The following is a 10,197-nucleotide window of genomic DNA, read 5'->3' as shown; positions in this document are numbered from 1 at the left end:
AAAAAACTGCCCCTTTGCCTCTCGCCTCTAATACCACCAGTCCGCGATGTCGCCCGCCTCGCCCGGGGACAAAAATTACCCAGTGTCCCGCCGCTCCACAACAGTAGCCGTGGCAGTAGCAGTTACAGGAGCACAAGAAGTAGAACCCTCGGGGAGCAGAAGGCGGCGGCGGCGGCGACAGAATAAGGGAAGGAGGAGGAGGAGGAGGAGGAGAAGGAGGGACGAGCAGGGTCAGGAAAATATTCACGGGTCGGCCACCGCGGGCAGGGCAGCGCTAACACTATAATCTTGGCCGTCTGCCCCTTGATTCCCTTTCCTCCACCGTGTCATTACCTCCTGCGAGCGAGTCGGGAGAAGGACACCCACTCGCCGCGCTGGGAGATTAGCACTTCATGAAGGGGCGAGGTGCTTCTCCTGAAGGGGCCGCGGGAATTGGGGATCAAGCCGCATAACGCAACCTAATGCATATCACGGGCTGCAATGAATGACGTGATAAACATGCGTAACATGACGAAATGCGCGGGGAGTCGTGTTCCGTGCTTTTTGTTGTGCTGTTCTTAATGCTGATCAATGTTGTGATAGGAAAGGCTGGTATGTGGGTAAATACACGCGTGAGCACAGGCACATGCACACGCGCACACACACACACACACACACACACACACACACACACACACACACACACACACACACACACACACACACACACTTTCCAGGTACACAAACACAATATATCTAAAACACCAGAGCTAGGGAAGGCTGATATATAACTTACCTCTATACTAACATTACACCGTCCTAACTCGCATTCCCCTTACCTCACACACACACACACACACACACACACACACACACACACACACACACACACACACACACACACACACACACACACACACACACACCACACACACACACACACACACACACACCTAGCACTCACTAATACATCTGGATGATATTTCTTAAGACATGCACAGACACATGACGCTGACGTGTGTGTGTGTGTGTGTGTGTGTGTGTGTGTCGACAGGCAGGCAGGCGGGCAGGCAGGCAGGCAGGGGCGTGTGGCCGGACAGGGCGTGGGGGGCGTGGAGGGTAAGGGGGGTGAGGGAGGACGCCCATAATCACCATGATACACCCACATTACACCCGCCTCACTATTATTAGGCAAGACCCGCGAGCCACGAACCCGCCCCTGCCCTGCTACCTGTGTTAACCTGGTGTGTGTGTGTGTGTGTGTGTGTGTGTGTGTGTGTGTGTGTGTGTGTGTGTGTGTGTGTGTGTGTGTGTGTGTGTGTAACTATTTCATTCCAAAGCACAACGTACACATCTACATCACTTTCACCTTCATTTCTTTTCGATTTTTCAATGCATAACTTCCCTAATTCCAGTCTTCCTCTACTTTATTTCCTGGAAGATGCACCAGGATGCTGTTTTTCCCATTTTTTCCTCCTCATCCTCACCAACTTTTCCAGAAGAGAGGATCAGGATTCGCCTCGAGCCTCAAAAGTCTTATTTCTCCGACTTCCTTTTGGCTGGCTGGAAAAAGTCAAGAATTTATGGCCGCCACGTCTTAATACAAGTACAGACTGATGTTATCTTAAAGTATGCGGTGGTAAAGTGGCAAGATTCTACCCTCGCACCATCTTTTTTTTATTTAAGGAAACTGGTTCGAGTCCTCCTTTCTGCCCCGGCTGTCTGACGCATCGTGCTTCTGTGTCTCCTACGAGGACGTTGTTGTTATTATTTGGTATTATTGATGCTTCTTCGCGTCGTGTTAGAGAGAGACGAGGAACGCGTTAGTATTTTTTTGTCTTTTCTCTTACAATGACACTGCATTCTAGTCACTCCAAATAAACAGAGCAGCAATATAACTACAGGCACTGAAAAGCCTCGACAACTCTATTACAAGTTTTCCTTACGGTGGTGTCTCATTGCGTTATACTACCAATACCTATATCTATTACGCCTACAAGAGATGTTATTGCTAAAGGAAATCGAAAACGGGTACATGTTGGAGGGAGATCTAAACGGAGGCAGACTGATGGAGGATACTAGGCGGAGAAATCACTAAAGACTCAAAATGGTAACACTAGAGACGAGGAAGGCGACGAACTGACCAAATGTTGAAGGATAACTCACTATTGAATATAAATACGCACATCACTTAAACACCAACATGAGTGTAGGCAACCTGGCATACTACTCCGGGCGTCACACACACACACACACACACACACACACACACACTACAGTAAAAAGCTGTGACAAATGAGCAGCACCCGTCACAACCAAGCTGATCGCGTCCCAACCAGCCTCCCTGCCTCCCTCTCTCCTTCCTCTCCTCCCTCCCTCCCACCCTCCTTCGACCGGCGCCCCACACATTATCTGCAGCTCACACACACACACACACACACACACACACACACACACACACACACACACACACACACACACACACGATCTCTGGTTGTGGCGTATGTAGTAAAAGGTACCGCTAAGAGAGAGAGAGAGAGAGATGGAAACAAAGCATAAAATAGCACTTGAACGCTAGCTGGATAAAACTTGTGAATGAAAAGAACCGGAAATCAATTTGAGAACATAACCGTCTTTAAAATCGTTCTGAGTATTACAACAATGATAACGATGATGGAACAAAGAGTTACAAATAGTTACAAGGGTTAGAAAAATCCCTCACTATTACTGGTGAAAAAATCTATTAAATTCTCTGGAGGAATAAAAAGAAAATAGGAGAAAGACAATTTAGGAATATATTTTGGCGAGGAGGAGGAGGAGGAGGAGGAGGAGGAAAAATATGCAAGTCATTATTTTAACTCATCGGGGAGGGGAGATGAGGGAATGTGGTGTATATAAGTTGTGATCCCCATAAAAGAGACTTGAAATACATACACGGGCAACATATACAGCAAGCTTTATCACCGGTATATCGCCCAATACAAGACTGGATATTGAATACTAATCGAATGTTTCACAATTCTTTACGCACACTCTTTTTTCCCCCTATGCCAGTATTGCCGGAGTTTAAAAATAAATATATCTGGCCGGGCCGCTGTTATATCACTGATGGGAGCAGCTTTATGAGAGGCAGTGTATAATCCGCTTTTGTTCCCCCCTCTAATGATGATCGTGGAGATGACCGACTACTATTACACGTTACGGAAAATATATAAATACACAAATATACATAAACAATGGCTATTAATGTTACGGAAATTAAATAAGCTGCTCGTAAGTCAACAAGTGCAAACAATGGCTACAAATGTTCGTAAAATAGATAAGCAATTGAAAAGAGCAATGTAAACAGTGACATGCTGCAAAAAAATATATATAGTGAATAGCGAAAGAGTGTAAACAGAACTATAAAAAAAAAACTCATAAACAAGAGACCAGTAACGAGGTGAAAATAGTGATGACTGAGCTACAAAAACTATATAAATGAATAGCGAAGAGGTGAAAACAATGACAGAGAGGACTGGAGCTTGTACTTAATGGTTTGCTCCGCTGTTTATGACTAAAGTTAAAATTACTCATACAGAAAATGTAGATTAATATTCGGTCTAAAGAGGCGTGCAGTGTGTGTGTGTGTGTGTGTGTGTGTGTGTGTGTGTGTGTGTGTGTGTGTGTGTGTGTGTGTGTTAACTAACAGAAGAGAATTCAAAGCCATCATGTCTTCCTACAGTAAATGAAACTAAATGTAGGTAACTGAGTTTTTCAATTAAAGAAATGAAATAGAGAGATTAAAAAAAAAACAGGAAGTGAAAGGAGAGAGGAAAGGAATGAGTGGATGAGAGGAATGGAGAAGAGAGAAAGGTAGAGTGGATGAGAAGAGTCTAAAAGAAAGAGGAGAGATTCAAGACAAGAAATAGGCGAAGGAATATCAAAGGAAGAAAAATAGAAATATGTCGACTAAAAGAAAAAAAATAAAGAGAAACTAGAATAATAGGAAAAATGCACACTAAATTATCTCTCTCTCTCTCTCTCTCTCTCTCTCTCTCTCTCTCTCTCTCTCTCTCTCTCTCTCTCTCTCTCTCTCTCTTTCCTCCCCTCCCGTCAATTTTCTCCCTCCCCGTTCCCTCTCTTCCAGGAAATAAAGTTGATACAGTTTATGTGTCTTTATTAAACATCTGGTCGATTACTTTACAAATACTGTCACCATCACCACCACCATCACCACCATCACCACCAGTATCACCACCATCACCACCAGTATCACCATCTTTTCTCCAACACTCACTAGAGAAAACCCACAATAGTGAGTACATATTGTCACCACCACTAATATCACCACCAACAGTAACAATGCTATCTAAATCACCACCACCACCACCATTACCATTGTCACCACCACCACTACGTATCAATGCTGTATACATCACCACAACAAACACTACCACCATTGCAATCACTACTACTACTACTACTACTACTACCACCACCACTACAACCAGTATCTTTGTTTGACAGTGATTTAAGTTAAGGAGAACATGTAATTTTGGATCGTTAATGGGCCTAACCAGTTTAAAGGGAAAGGGAGGGAGGGAGAGGAGGGGAGAAGGCTACCCACAAAAGGGAGGAAATCTGTGCCTTTCCTCCCCTTCTTTCCTCCCTCCCTCCATGACCTGTGGGTAAGGGGTGGACAAGGGGGAGGGGAGGGAAGGGGATCAAGGGAAACGAACCGCTGGCTATTGTGCTGGGAAAATCAAGTTGTAGAGCACTGGAGGAGCTGCCTGAGGGGTTGTTTCTACTGACGAAGGCACACCAGGAGGCAAGGAGGCTTATTCACGTACTCATAACAACACCAGTGAGAAAACAAGGAAGGAGGAGCAAAAAATGAGGAACAAATGAGGTATGAATCAGTAACAGGAAGGAGGAGCAAATAGATACGAACAGGAAGAGGTGGTAAGAGAAAAGGAAGGAACAACAAAGGAATAGAGGAATAAGGAAAAGGATGAGAGGAAGAAACAAAAAAGAAGGAACAGAAAAGAAGGTATGAATCAGTAAAAGGAAAGATGAGTAAATACATATAAACAGAAAAGAAGGAAATAACAATAAAGGAAAAGAGGAATAAGGAAAAGAAAGAGAAGAACAAAGAAGAAAAGAAGGAAATAGAAGAAATAAAACGTGACATGTATACGAAATGGAAGACGCAAAAATGGAATCGAAAAGAAGGAAGAAAAGGAAAAAAAAAATCAAAATACATAAGGACAAAAAAAAAATAAAAGAATATGAAGATGAATATTGGAGAAGAAAACAGAGAAAAATCCTGAAACTGTATAGAAGAAAGGAAAAAGAAGAATAGGAACATGAAAAATATACACGAAAGAGAAGAAAAAATAGAAACATGACAGAACGTGGAAATAGAATAAGAGAAGGAAGGAGAGAATAAGAAAAAAAAAATACAACTGAGTGAAAATCTAGAAAAAGACCGTGAAAATGAAAACGAGAGTGAAAGTGAGGTACGCGACATTGAAAGTGAGATAAGAATATGACAAGAATCAGAGAAAGCAACGTATAAAAAATCTATTGAGAATGAAATGAAAATGAAACGAGTATGTGGTATGTGTGAGGAATAAGACACGTAGGTATAAGGAATAAGGAAGAGATGTAGAGATGTAGTATGAGTGGCTAAGATGAGTATGTGGTATGAGGTGGCTGTGTGTATAGTGAGTGTGGCATGAGGTATGAGTGGGTGTAGGATGGGGTGAGAGGGGGGTGATGGGGGGTGAAGGGTGGTCAGTGGTCAGTGGGATCGTGTGGGGTTGTCAGGGGAAGGTAATGTTTTGGTGGTGAGGAACAAATGGAGCAGAAAGGCCCCACCATCCCTCCCTCTTCCCTCCTTCTCTACCTCCTCCCCTCCTCCCTCCCTCCCCTTCCTTCCTTCCTCTCTCTCTTCCTTCCTATAATCTTTTCCTTACTCCTACTTTTTTTCTTTTCACCATAATGCTTTCCTTTTTTCTCATTCCTATTTTCTCATACTTGGCAATTTTCATATTCATATCACTTACTTTACTTTATTTGTATGTTTCTTTTACTTCCTCTATTTTTTTCCTTCCTTATTTCAACTTACAGTAATTCCTAGATACCCATTTCCACCCTGCCATTCTCTCTCACTTTCCCTTTTTTTGCTCCATCATTTCCTGTCTTTCTTTTTCTTTACCCTTATCTTCCTTGCGTCTTCTCTAGATACCTCTCTAATTTGCTCTTTTTCCCTTTCTATTTTAATTTCATTCCTATTCATCCATTTCCACTCGACCATTTCCTCCCTCCTCTCTTTCCTCTAATCTCTCCTTCCTCTCATTTTCTTACGTCTTATATAAACACTTCTATAATTTGTTTTTTCTTCTCCTATTTCAATTCTGTCCCTTCTCATCGACATCTACCTGACCATTCTCTCCCAGCTCTTCCTCTTTCTTCCTCTAATCTTCCTCTTATTTTCTTCCCTTCACTACGCAGCCACTTTCACTCCCATTTTACCCATTCCCACCCTCCACCTCCACCTCACCTGCACAATCTACCACGTCACCACAACCCTTTCCTCCTTTCCCCACGTCCTATAATCTTCAGTTCTACATCACCTGCTTCCCTTCCTTCGTTTCCTTTATCGAGATCCTTCTACACTTCCTAAATATTTTTCCACCTTCCTCTCACATGCCTTCTCTTTCTCTCCCTTCCCCTTGTCTCCCTTTCCTCCCCTTTTTCTCCATCCCCTAAGGTCCATTATGTCACCATGCATGTGATTACAGACCACCAGGGAGGGGAGGGGACGGGAGGGACGGGGGAGGTGTACAGAGGGGAGGAAAGGGAGGAATGGGAGAGAAGAGGGGAAGGAAGGAGGCAGAAGGGTGACATATGTACTCTATGAAACATCATCGTGTGTGCGCGTTAAGGGGTGTACACATGTGCGTTTTAGCGTGACTCTGTGTGTGTGTGTGTGTGTGTGTGAGGTAGATAGCATTGCCTATTAGAAGCAACAAACATTTTCACATATTTTCACTATTAAAACTACAAGACAATGTGTGTGTGTGTGTGTGTGTGTGTGTGTGTGTGTGTGTGTGTGTGTGTGTGTGTACGTGAGTGCATGAGTGCGTGCGTGTAAATACCGATAATATTTCTAAGATGACTACATAAGCAAATTGGATAATGAGAGATAAATAAATCGTAGGTAATAGCGGTGAATAAATAAATAATTACCTCTCATCACTTAATTAATGTCACCTGTGAAGGAAGAGAGAGAGAGAGAGAGAGAGAGAGAGAGAGAGAGAGAGAGAGAGAGAGAGAAAGATAGAAGGAATAAATAAATAACAGGGGAGATATTAACAGAAAAGGGCAAAACAATAAAGGAAAAGAGGAATGAGAATAAGGAAGAAAAGGAAAATGAAAAGAAATGAACCAATAAAGGAGAAAGGAAGATTAGCGGGAAAAGAAGGAAGGAACAAGTGAAAATATGGAGGAAAAAACACGATAACAACAAACAGCGAGAGGAACAGAGAAAAAGAAAAAAAACAATAAAAAAAAGTAATCAGAGGGAAGAGAAAAAATAATAAAAATCTAGAAAAGAGAATAAAGAGCTAATGATTGTTTTTATTGAGAAAAGATAAGAAGAAAAAAAATAACAAAGAAAAAGAGGAGGAGGAGGAGGAGGAGGAGGAGGAGGAGGAGGAGGAAGAGGAAGAAGTCACTGTAGGTAGAGGAAGGAACTATATGAAAATTAGCGCAACATATATGGATGGAAATTTAACAGCATCCTATCAATCCCCCCAATATCTCTCTCTCTCTCTCTCTCTCTCTCTCTCTCTCTCTCTCTCTCTCTCTCTCTCCCCAAAAAAATCATTGAAAACTAAAAACCTGTGGGAGTAAAAATAGGAAAGTAACCTCAAATCAAAACCAACACCCAAAAAAAAATAAAAAGCAAAATTGAAGGAAAATAAATAAGAAAAAATAGGAACCAACTGACGTGACGTGAAAAATAAAAGTGGAAAAGCGGAAAGGTAGAAAAAAAATAACATAAAAATAGATAAAGAAAAAAACAGAACAAAACACAATTGACGAAGAAATCTAAGAATGAAACACCCAATCTATTGTTTTCAGTATTACCACATTTTTTTTTTTTACTTTTTTTCTCAAGTCAACTTCTATTCCGACAAAAGCGAACGATAACAAAGGGACAACACAACTCCAGTACAATAGTTACCCTCCTCCTCCTCCTCCACCACCTCCTCCTCCTCCACCACCTCCTCCTCCTCCACCTCCTCCTCCTCCTCCTCCTCCTCCCTAAGGCCATATACCTCCAGCCTCCTCAACCGGAAACGCTGCGAGGGGAGAGAGAGAGAGAGAGAGAGAGAGAGAGAGAGAGAGAGAGAGAGAGAGAGAGAGAAACATATACAAGGAAATATAACATAACGAAGAGAAGAACAGGATGAAAAAAGACGTGGAATAAAATGAGAAGGAAAAAGAAGAAGAGAAGAGAGAAAGAAAGAAAAGGGAGAAGGAAGAAGAGGGAATGAGGGGAAGGGAGGTAGGGAGTGTAGCGTGAAAGAGAGGAGATAAAGCTTGAGATAAAAGGGGGGAATGGAGCAGAGGGAGAAGGGAAGCAAGGGAGGGGAAAGATGGGGAGAAGGAGAAGGAGAAAAACAAAGAGGGAAAACAAGAACATTTTTTCTCTTTTCTTTTCCTTCACATTATTATCAAGTTCATGTTTTTTCTCTCTTTTTTTCTTTTATCTGTCACTCAGAAGGGAAAAATATGAGTTGAGATATCTCTTTTATATCTTACCACTACCTCCTCCTCCTCCTCCTCCTCCTCCTCCTCCTCCTCCTCCTCCTCGTCACTCCCACCCTGATGACACAATTACCAGAAGAGTATTTGTCATTCATGGGCCAGTAACACGGTTATTGCACATTACTGCCCTTCTCCCCACCTCTCTCTCTCTCTCTCTCTCTCTCTCTCTCTCTCTCTCTCTCTCTCTCTCTCTCCAGTACACTTACTCCATCACCATCACCTCCCCTCGTTCAATCGATCTCAGCGCTTCTTTTTTCTTCACGTCATTTCATTTCCGTTATTCGTGGTATTTTTATCTGTCCATCTCTCTCTCTCTCTCTCTCTCTCTCTCTCTCTCTCTCTCTCTCTCTCTCTTCTATCATTATCTGAGTTTTACAATTCGCAACAGTTACTTCTTATGTACCTTTCGTATTTCATTTTTTTTTCCTATTTTTTTCTCTCTTTCACTCTTAATCAATCTTTCTTATCGTCATCTGTGCAACTCTTCAGGCTTATATCTTTGAAGTACAGCCTCCAAGTTACTTGTTATATATTTTACGTATTTCATTTATTTTGCTATTTCATTCCCTCTTTCACTGCTAATCATTCTTTCTATCGTCATTTGTACAGTCTCTAAGAAAGAATTGCTGTAGATTAGATTAAGTTCACATTTCGCCTTTCGTCATCTGTATAACTTTCCGTTGCAGTTCAGTCTCTTAAAAATGAACTTCCGTGGCAAAGATCAAAATAACTTGAAATTTTTTTTTTTTTTTTTTTTCCTCCTCACAAGAATTTACTACACAAGAAAAGTGACGATACAACAAAAGTATAAATTCGTCAGATTATAAGCATCGGTGGTTCAGTGGTAGAATTCTCGCCTGCCACGCGGGAGGCCCGGGTTCGATTCCCGGCCGATGCAGAGTTCTTTCGTTACTTTTGGAGCCGCCGTGGTACCGTGGAACCGTGCGTGCTTTGGGGTCCGCGAGGTCTCCAAGCGCATGGGTTCGAATCCTGTCCTCGGTCCGAGTGTAGGTTGGGGTTTCTCACTCAGGGCAACAGTTACCTAGCGGGTGGGCTTTGAGATAGGAGGTACCTCAAAAAGTATCCCCTTTAGCCCAGAAATTCCCGTGAAAAGTCCTCATGGTATAAAAAAAAAAAAAAAAGGTTTTGATATATACACTGTAATCTGGATCCCCCAAAAATATGTAATGTATCTATTAAGTTCAAATATACCTACGGTCAATATATCTATCTATCTATTTTATCTATATCTATGTACAGTGACGGGAACCAGTGATGTTAGACTCAACCAATTGTTTTCCTGAGTTTTGTGACATAATTGCTTTTAGACCAACGGTACATTAGGGGTTGTATGCTCAACTTTTATTGCTTGAGTTTAAAAAGATAATTATGTTA

General features: G+C 42.1%; 1 non-coding gene across 1 annotated transcript; it reads left to right on the top strand.

Moving 5' to 3' along the window:
- The first annotated feature begins 9,629 nt into the window (after positions 1-9,629).
- Trnag-gcc lies at positions 9,630-9,700 on the top strand. Its single transcript has one exon. It is a non-coding gene; the product is annotated as a tRNA-Gly (tRNA).
- The last annotated feature ends 497 nt before the right edge of the window (positions 9,701-10,197 follow it).

This window comes from Portunus trituberculatus, chromosome 13 (genome assembly GCF_017591435.1).
Source record: "Portunus trituberculatus isolate SZX2019 chromosome 13, ASM1759143v1, whole genome shotgun sequence".
Classification (NCBI taxonomy): domain Eukaryota; kingdom Metazoa; phylum Arthropoda; class Malacostraca; order Decapoda; family Portunidae; genus Portunus; species Portunus trituberculatus.
Note: the sequence above shows the minus strand (reverse complement) of the source record. Positions and strands in the feature narration are given on the sequence as shown.